Below are 10570 nucleotides of genomic sequence, written 5' to 3' on the forward strand. Positions count from 1 at the left end.
TATCTAAGAGCTAGATAATGACAGAAAAGCAGAAAACCAAAGAGAACCATGGTGAGTTCCACAACAGACATGTTTAAAGAGAAGGCCTATGTGAATACCCTCAAAGGGGGAAAAATTCAGAGGCATGGCATGTAAGAATCAAATATCAAAAACTCAGTTTCTGACGAAGTGCAGCTACCTCCATCCCACTAGCTTGAGTAGTTTCCAGCAAGCAACCTCCCCAACCTGTGATAAACCACACTCTGTTGGCTGACTGCCATAAAATGGAATTCTTCTTCAAGGACATAAGGGGTTTTTTTTCTGCAGCTGAGCTATGGCTAACCAATAGAGAGCAAACTAGTACTAGAACTGCTATAAGAAGCCAGTCATAAACTGTGTAGCTAGACAAAGAAGCAAGGATGTATAAAAGGGAGGGCTTGCTTTGTCTCAGGGCTCTCGGGTGGATGCTGCTGTGTCAAAACATGGGAGCCCGGGTTTGAACTGGAAATAAACTTTGTTAATTCAGCTAATTGGCTTGGTGGTCTTTTCTGGGGACTTGCTACGTCACATTTGGAGGCCCCAGCGAGATCTTCCTAAATTCAGTCTAAACCCTGATCACCGGCCAATGGAGCAACTGCGACGTCACTGTAGGATTCTTCCTACCTGGTAAGTCAGGCCTGATAACTGGTTAATCGGTATTCTGTCTAGTGTGCACTACATTTTGGTTTGGACATTGGAAGGCGGGACGCCACACAACTTCCAGTCCAAGACCAGGGCAGTGATGACTGCCAAGGTCCAGGTGTCCGAGGAAATGGGGGCTCGCCTGGGACTAGCTTGCACCAGCTCAGGGCTCTCAGGTGGATGCTGCTGTGTCAACACGTGGTAGCCCGGGTTCGATCAGCAAGCCTGGGGGAGAGAGTCCCACGCCTCGGAGGTCCTCGGGGTGAGAGAGGCCCACCCTTTGGACCCAGGTTTGTCAGTAGCCCACACTCAGGTTTGCCAGTAGTCTTTGTCATTAACAGTGTTCCTTTGTCCACTGATTGGGAGAGGCCCATCCTTCTGACCCAGGTTTGTCAGTGGTCCTTCTGTTGGCAGTGTCTCCTTCTGTTTTTCTGAATTTGTATTGTTCTTTTCTTTCTTTACTCAATTGTTGAACAAACAGCACTAACAAAACAGGCGCAAGTGAAAATGGGAGCTGGGCAGTCAAGAATGCAGAGACCATCCCCTTTAGAATGTTTGATAACCAACTTCTCAGACTTTTCTTCCAGGGTGGATGGATACTGCGTTCAAGTAGATGAAAAGTTGAAAATAAAAAGAAAAAGGTGTTAAAACTAAGAAATATAAAACAGAATCATAAATAAGAAAAAAGAGAAAAAAGTAATGTTATAAGAAATATAAAACAGAGTTAAGAATGAGAAGAAGTGTTAAAACTCAAAACAGAGATCTTTAAGTGTTTTTACTAATTGTTTTATTTTTGGCTACGTTTGTTGCTACAACATTGACCAATAACCTTGAGAGGGAACCTTCAAAGATTATATAAAAATTAGTAACTTGTCACTACATAAGCATTGTATAATAATTATTAAAGAATTGTTAGATTTTACTGGTTTAACATTTAGCATAAAAATTATTGAACAGTTATTTGAAAAGGTTAATAAGTAATGTTATTGGATCCACTGTCAGAAAAAAGTACAATTGAATCTTAGATTGGAAATGGGTTGCAGAAAGGTCATCAACATGCAAGGACTTTAAATATTAAACAAAGGGTTCTATGTATTGATATTACTAAAGCTTTAAAATTGGCAGAAACTGCTTCTAAAAGAGGACAGAATAGAAAGAGAATAAAAATCATGTTTTGTTAAAAAAGCCTTTTACAAATATAACACTTTGCTGAGGAAGATCTTCCTTGCAGTGGTTCCAGTATGTACAGAAACATTGTTGCTAGTTCAGAACAGTGAGTACTGCAAAACTAAACTAAAAAACTTGGCTGAATGTCATAAAACAATTGTAAATCAGAAGTAATAAAACAAAAGCAAATAAATTTGGAAATTGGAGTTATTAAACTATGGCATTTTGGGGTGGTAAACACACATAAAATAATTTAGTATGTCTAAACTGTTGTTATTGTTGTTGTTATGTGCTGTCGAGTCACTTGCGACTCATAGCGACCCTATGTACAACAACCCTAAACTCTGCTCTATCTTGTTCCAATTGCACTGTCTCGGACACTCCCATCCTGAATACCCCAGTCACTGAATAAATCCACCTAATAAAGGCCTTCCCCTCCTTCGCTGTCCCTCCCCCCTCCCCAGCATAATGTCCTTCTCCAAGGACCTGTCCCTTCTTACAACATGCCCAAAGTATGTTAGATGGAGCCTCAGAATCCTTGAGTCCAAAGAGCCACCCGGTTTAACCCTTTCCAGGATGAATCTGTTTGTTTTCCTAAAAGTCCGTGGTACTCCAACACTCGTCTCCAGTACCACAGCTCAAAGGCATCAAATCTCCTTCTTGGTCGTCCTTGGTCATTGTCCAACTCTCTGATGTATAACAAGTGGTTGCAAAGACCATGGCTTGTATCAGATGCACCTTAGTCTCCAGAGAGACACCATTGCTCTTCAGTACTTTGAGAGGTCCCTAACAGCAGACTTTCCCATGGCAATGCGCCTTTTATTCTCCTGGCTACTGGTGCAAAGAGTGTTGACTGTGGAGCCAAGCAAACTAAAACTGTGAACAATCTCAATCCCTTCACCATCCACCCTGATGCTGTCAATTGGTCCAGTGGTGAGAATCCTTGTCTTCTTGACATTGAGCCTCAGTCCATACTGAAGGCTACAGTCCTTGACCCTCTGCAGTAAGTGCATGAGGTCCTCCTCAGTTTCAGGGAGCTGGGTGGTGTCATCTGCATAACGCAAATTGTTGATAGATCTTCTACCAATCCTAACACCATGCTTCTCCTCATAGAGCCCAGCCTCTCGGATAATCTGCTCTGCATACAGGTTGAAAAGGTATGGCGATAGGATGCATCCCTGGTGTACACCCTTCCCAATTTTGAACCATGCATTGTTGCCCTGCTCTGTTCTGACGACTGCCTCCTGGTCCAAGTATAGGTTTTGCATTAGCACGATTAAATGTTCTGGGATTCCCATTCTTCTTAGAGTCAGCCACAGTTTGTTATGATCCACACAGTCAAATGCCTTTGCATAGTCAATGAAACACAGATAGACATTCCTCTGGTATTCCCTGCTTTCAGCCAAGATCCATCTAACATCAGCTACAATATCTCTAGTACCACGACCCCTTCTAAACCCAGCCTGGACCTCTGGAAGTTCTTTGCTGATGTGCTGTTCCAGTCGTTTTTGGTTAATCTTCATTAAAATCTTGCTTGCATGTGAAATCAGTAAGACTGTTCTATAGTTTCCACACTCTGTTGGGTCACCTTTCTTTAGGATGGGAACAAATACGGATCTCTTCCAGTCAGCGGGCCAAGTGGTTGTTTTCCAGATTTCTTGGCACAACTTGGTGAGCACGTCCAGGACAGCATTTGTTAGCTAAAATATGTCAATTAGTATACCGTCTATTCCTGGGGCCTTATTTTTTGCCATTTCCTTCAAAGCAGCCTGAACTTCTTTTTTTGTCACCATAGGCTCTTCCTCATATGTTGTTTCTAGAAAATCGCCTGTGTCTGCCAATTCCTTCTGACACAGTGATTCAGTATATTCTTTCCATCTTCTTTTAATACTTCCTGGATCATTTAATATTGTGTCTAAAGCATCCTTGATTATAGCAACTCGAGGTTTGAATTTCTTCTTCAGTTCCTTGAGCTTAAGAAATGCTGAGCGAGTTCTGCCATTTTGATTTTCTGACTCCAACATCTTGTACGTTTCATTGTAGTATTTTACTTTGTCATCCTGTGCTGCCTTTTGAAATCTTTTATTCAACTCTTTAAACTACTAAACAAAACATCATTTTGAAAATGGAATTAAAATTTTTGATATGGTATGAAGTTCAAGGGGAAAAACAGAATAACTTCTACTAAGTTTTGTGTATTTTTTGTTTAAAAGTTCAAATGAAAATAGTTTTGCTTTGAAATAGAATGTCTGGTTGTGCCAGAATATAAAAGTTACTAAAAGCTAAATTGAAGGTGTGTAGTAAGTTGTAGAGAATACATTTTAGTGTATGTATTTGGGAAAAAGGATGGAGGAGAACTGTGTTGAATCTCAAAAATTTCAAATTCATGTTAGTAATCTAGGAACACAAAATAATTTCCAAAAATCACTAAAAAATATTCATTAAATTAAGCCATGTTTGGAACTGACTGCGCAGGACCCATAACCATTGTTTAATATTTTAATTAAAAATAATAATCCTAATTCTAGGGAAGAATTAACTATGGAGGCTCATTGGGCTTTAAAGGAAGTTCAGAATGTTATCTCTTCCTGTACTCTCTTGAATAGATCATAGTAAAAAGTTATTTGCTGTGTATTTTAAATACTAAAAGGACTCCTACTGCTGTATTATGACAGAATGCTCTTTTAAGATGAATTAATTTATCCCGTTCACCTAAAAAGGTTTTGTGGATTTTGTGGATTTTGAGGCTGTGTCTCAATTGGTGAGTCAAGGTAGGAGTCATTGCAATGTTTTAATATAAGACCTTATGAAATAATACTTATAATACTTTACAAGTTAATTGGCTATATAAATATTGTTCAGAATGGATAATTGCAGTAGCTAGTTATCCTGGTCAAATTACTGATCGTTATCCAAAACATAAATTATTATATTTTGCAAATAAAGAAGGGAGAACTATATCTCCTATGTCCAAATAATTATACAATTTCTTTTATAACCATAAAAGGTCTGCTGCATACAGATAATGGGGAAACATAGAAGGAAAGTATGCTGAAATTAAATGGAAGAATGCATTAACAAATTATTAAAATGGCGTGACCCTATGTTAATATGAAGTCGAAGGTATGTTTGTGTTTTTCCACAGAACGCTGAAAGTACAAAGTACCTTCCTGAAAAGCTAGTACACTTTCCAGAAGATGTCTCACCTGACAGAAATAAGGATGGTGATATTGTTAACTTGGATAATAAAAATTCAAACTGAATATTTTAAAAAAACCATATATTCTAGGCCTTCACTCACTTCACCCTCTCAGTTGAAGAAAAATGTTACTGGAGATTTGAACTTTTACGACTGGGCTCCATCAAATAAAGTAGAAGCTAAAAGATCAGTAAAAGAAATTTGGACTGTTTATCACCATAATTATGAAACTAAATTATGGAAATTAGTTGCAAGTATGAGATCAATAGATATTTCCTGTATCCCAAAAGATAAATGTAAAGAAAATAATATCACCAACACCAAAGTCATGTCTTGTGCAGCTGAACCATATGTTTTATTAATTGATAATAATGCAATCACTGGTGATTATCAAAAATATAATGTAAGTTGTTCTCGTAAAATCTCTAACTGTATCAGCTTTATTACCAAAGATGACTAGGTTGTTATTCTGAAGAATCCTCCTTTTGTTATGACACCAGTAAAGTTAAATGATATTTGGTATAATGATAAAAATCTGTAAATTTTAAAGGAATTATCTAAGTTATCATTAGGAGCCAAAAAAGCTATAAGTCTTGTTATTGTAGGAATTGTTTCTTTTAGCTCTGTGATTGTTGTTGTCTCTACTTTTACTGTAGCTTTAACTCAAGAAGTTCCAATGGCTAAGCTTGTAAATGGGTTAATGCATAATATAACAAACATTAGGTAAGGCAAAAAATGTGGATGAAGTTATGAAGCAAAAGTTAAATGCTTTGTATGATATGGCAAATGTATTAGGCAATATAGTACAACAAATTAGAATGAAACAAAAGTTAAGATGTCATGCGGCCTACGATGCTATTTGTGTTACAAAATTAAAATATAATAGCTCAGGTAATAATTAGATAAGAATAGTATCTCCTTTTAAAGAAATTTAAATGTCTAATAATGATTCTCTTGATTTGTATAATTTGCACCAAAGAATTATGGAAATGCAAAATACCCCAGATATAAATATTTCTCCAGCAGAACAAGCTGGTCAAATATTTAAAAATTTAAAACACTGGTTTCCTTCAGTAACTTCATTTAAAAAATCTGCTTTTTATAATTGTTGCTCTATGTACTGTTATCATAGGTATACTATGGATTCTCCCTTGTGTTGGCCACATATTAGCCAAGCAATATAAAGAATTACTGGGTAAAGTACATGGAATTCAACTTAAAGCCCTCCCCAAGCAAATGCAGAATGTGTAGCCAGTGACAGGTAAGGAGAGAGACTTGCTCATGATCCTAAGACAGGAAGTACCATAAATTGCTATTATCCCCATGACGGGCAACTTGAGTTTGAGTTCTCTTATCCACCTAAGACAGGCAACATCCTATATTTTAATACATTGGAAGGGAAAACTGTCAGAAGCCTGGCTAACTTGTAAAGCAAGATTAGCCCTGTACTGTAAAATCAGCAAGACTAACTCCATCTTGTCTTGAACATTTGCTTGGCAATAAACAACTCAAAGAAATAGGATGTTAATGAATAAAAATGACCAAATGTCTCAGACCTTAGGGAATGTAATCTACCAAAACTCTTTGTTTCTTAGAGAACACAATAAGATATTCTAGAAAACATCTTTGTGTTGTACTGAGGTCTGTAAAAATTAACGTTTGACCTGATAGTCAACATCTCAGACGGAAAAAGATAATGCGATCATTACCGCAGATGAGGCCTCGGTTTATTATTTTTAAAACAAGAAGGTCTATGTGCTGCACTTGGAGAAACTTGTTGTTTTTATGTTAACCATTCTGGAGTAATAAAAAAAAGCTGTAGTAATCTCCAACAGAGGCAAAAAAAAAAAAAAGATAAGACAGCAACTAGGCAATTGGTACTCTACCTTATTCAACTGGTCCCCATGGCTCACTGTCCTTCTCACTTCAGTTGCTGGACCGCAACTGTTGTTAATCCTCATTCTAACTCTTGGTCCCTGCATTTTCAGGTACTTAGTTAAGCTCATCTAAACTCGCATGCAAGGCCTTAAAATCCGTATGGCTCAAACTCATTATCAGCACCTCACTGAATCTGATGAATCAATGATTTGATTTATCAGGAAAAACCAGTGGGGAATGTAAGAATCAAATATCAAAAACTCAGTTTCTCATGAAGTGCAGCTACCTCCATCCCACTAGCTTGCATAGTTTCCAGCAAGCAACCTCCCCCACCTGTGATAAACCACACTCTGTTGGCCAACTGCCATAAAGTGGAATTCTTCTTCAAGGACATAAGGGATTTTTTTTCTGCAGCCCTGTGTCTGAAGTAACTAATCAGATTCAAATAGGTCTCCAAGCTGCTTCCCCACCAATCAGGCTCAAACAAGTCTCCAAACTGCCTCCCTGAGCTATGGCTAACCAATAGAGAGCAAACTAGTACTAGAACTGCTATAGGTAGCCAATCATAAACTGTGTAGCTAGACAAAGAAGCAAGAAGGTATAAAAGGGAGGGCTTGCTTTGATTCAGGGCTCTTGGGTGGATGCTGCTGTGTCAGCACGCAGGAGCCTGGGTTTGAACTCAAAATAAACTTTGTTAATTCAGCTAATTGGCTTGATGGTCTTTTCTAGGAGCTTGCTGAAATACATCTCCAAACTACAGGATACTTCTTGCTCTAGTTATGTTTGTCAGAAATAGTCATAAAGGAAGAGAATTTTAGGTCTGTCTTGGAGAGGATAAAACCAAATTTCCCCTTAAAGGCTAGGTTTTTGAAGCTTTGTCTCACATACTTTGGTCACATGGCCAGGAGAGAACCATCTTTGAAGAAGGACATCATGTTTGGAAGGGAGGAGGGGCAGCGCAGAGAGGAAGACCCTGGATGAGATAGATTGATACAGTAACTGAAGAAATAAGGATTTGTGTGTTGGAATTAGTGAGACTGGCCCAGAGCAGGATAGCTGTTGTACATAGGGTTGCTTTGGGTCACAAACTACTTGATGAAACATAACAATAATACATGATGTGCTCCATGGGAGGACAAAAGGGGAGAAAGTACCACTTTTTCTCTATGAATGTACATCTGTACAAATGGGTGATAGCTAGATGACTGGATGTATTTGAGGTAGAGTAGAACTTCTTCCCAAATCCACGTTGTAACCTATCCATCTTCATGTGGTCCTGGTAGGGTGTCAATTTACTGTTAGACTTTTCTGACTCTCATAAGCATAAACGCAAAAATCTTCAAAACTTGGGTTTTTATGTTTGCTTGCCATTTTGTAAAACAGAACGGCCGAGGTGCCAGCTGTCCCCAGTAATGAGCAAATAGATAGTAAAACAGAAAGTATTGTAAAGGAGTAAAGAAATGTGCTGTGTTCTTTCTCAGCACATTTTTAGCTGTCATCATGTGGACAGGAATGCTACTGGTGCATGTCGGTGTTCTTTCACATACCTGAGAGACTGAAAACACTGCCTCAGGGAAATTTAGAAATCATCCCCTTCTACTCATTCATCTCAATCAACTCCACTCTTTGATTGAGTCCTTCTTCCATCCTGCCTGCTGATCTGTAATTCTGGATCTTTTTGTGGCCAAAATGAGCTTCAAATCCCTATCTTCTTTCCTCTCTCCCATTGATAACAAGCACATGGTTTCTTGATAAAATTAATTGGTGTCCAGGCTTTCATCCCAAGGTACCTCAGGGTGGGGGTGTGGGTGGAGGAAAAAGCTCCAGCAGAAAAGCATGTTAGCCGCATGGTTTTTTTGGTTGTTGTGGGGGTGTTTTCTGTCAGCAACAAAGCGTTCTTTAATTGTTTGCACTGCCTGGAGACCTCTATAGTTCTCTAAAGCATTTATCACCAATGTTACTAAATTAACTCAAAAATATCCTCAAACTCATTGATGTGTAGTTGGGACCAACTCATAGCTAATGTTTGAGTTTTCAGGGCTGTAATTGCAAGGAAGGAGATGACCCATCTTTCTTTCATGGAGCAAGTGGTAAATTAAAACCTCCAGAGAGATGCCATTTTTTTATTAACAACACCACTCCCTACAGACCACACTATCAGAGCTCCCTTTGGTAGGACAAGAAAGAAATAAACTGCCACTCAGCCAGGTAGAAATACACATAATTGCCTAGAATAAGTTGCATAATCTATATTTAATTGTAACAGGGCTTTCAACAGCCAATTTTACAGAAGCAGATCCCCCCCACACAGGCACTTCTTTTAAAAAAGTTTTCTTTTGTATTGATTTACACAAAGTTTATATGCATTGTGTTTCACACTATCACTCTTTAACATTATGTTTCATACAATCATTTCCATTTCTTGTGTTTAATAAAATTAATCACCATTGAACCATACCCATCATTATCCTGTCTTTCTGGATACCATTCAGATCTTTCCCATTTCCTTTACCCCTCCTCGACCCACCCACCAAATTGTATGACCCTATGATTTCCTCCCTGTCTGTACTTACCCCTCTGCTCCCACTTCTTCCGCTCTTGGATCCCCACAGATATTTCACTAGTTATCCTTCTATTATTAAATAATGATCTTGTGCAGTAGTTGTCCTTATGAGATTAAACTAAGCATAATACTCTCCAGTCTCTCCCAAGTTATGTAGTAATTTTTGAAATCATTGCTCCTAAGTGCTGCCTAGTATTCCATTGTAGGAATGTACAAGAATTTATCAATCAACTGTAGTTGGACGTTTGGACCACTTCCATGTTCTTGTGACTGTGAATAACACTGCTATGAAAATTAATGTACAAATCTCCATTTGTGTTTCAGTTCTAATTCCCTTGGGGTATATTTCTAGCAGTGGAATAGTTGGATCATATGAAATTTCAGTAGAGTTTTTTTAGGAAATGCCAAACTGGCTTTCAGAGTGGTTGTACCCTTTTACAATCACACCAACAGTGTGTGAGGGTTCCTGTCTCTTCACATCCTCTCCAACGTTTATTGCTGCTGTTCTATTAAAATTTGCCACGGCTGCTGGGGTGAAATGGTATCTTATTGTGGTTTTGATTTGCATCTCTCCTATTGTCAGTAATTTTGATCATTTCTTTGTGTCTGTTGGCCGTTAAAATGTCTTCCTCTGTGAAAAGTCTTTCCACTTCTTTTGCCCATTTTGAATTGTTATCAGTCTTTTTCTTCTGGAAGTCTTGTAGGATTCTGTAAACATTTGTTATCCTTGTCTGAGATGGTATTGACAAATGTTTGGAATTTTTTTTCCCTGTCAGTAGGTTTTCTTTTCACCTTATTGTAAAAAATGTTTTGATGCCACAGGGATTTAATTTTTAGAAGGTCCCATTCAGCAATGTTATCTAGTCCTTGTTCTTTATTTCTTGCTTTGTCAGCCTCTTTATATCATAGGCTTGATTACATATGTGGAAAGAACCGCTGGAGAAGCTCAATATCAGCTGTGCAAACTAGGCCAGGAAGTGATTGTGAACAGGCCACCAACTATTCATATGCAAATTCAAGCTAAAGCTGAGGAAAATTAAACCAAATCCAAGGCAACCAAAATATGACTTTGAGTCTATCCCACCTGAATTTCAGAACTATCT

This window comes from Elephantulus edwardii, unplaced genomic scaffold (assembly GCF_000299155.1).
Source record: "Elephantulus edwardii isolate Elephantulus edwardi_28Jun2011 unplaced genomic scaffold, EleEdw1.0 scaffold00298, whole genome shotgun sequence".
Lineage (NCBI taxonomy): Eukaryota > Metazoa > Chordata > Mammalia > Macroscelidea > Macroscelididae > Elephantulus > Elephantulus edwardii.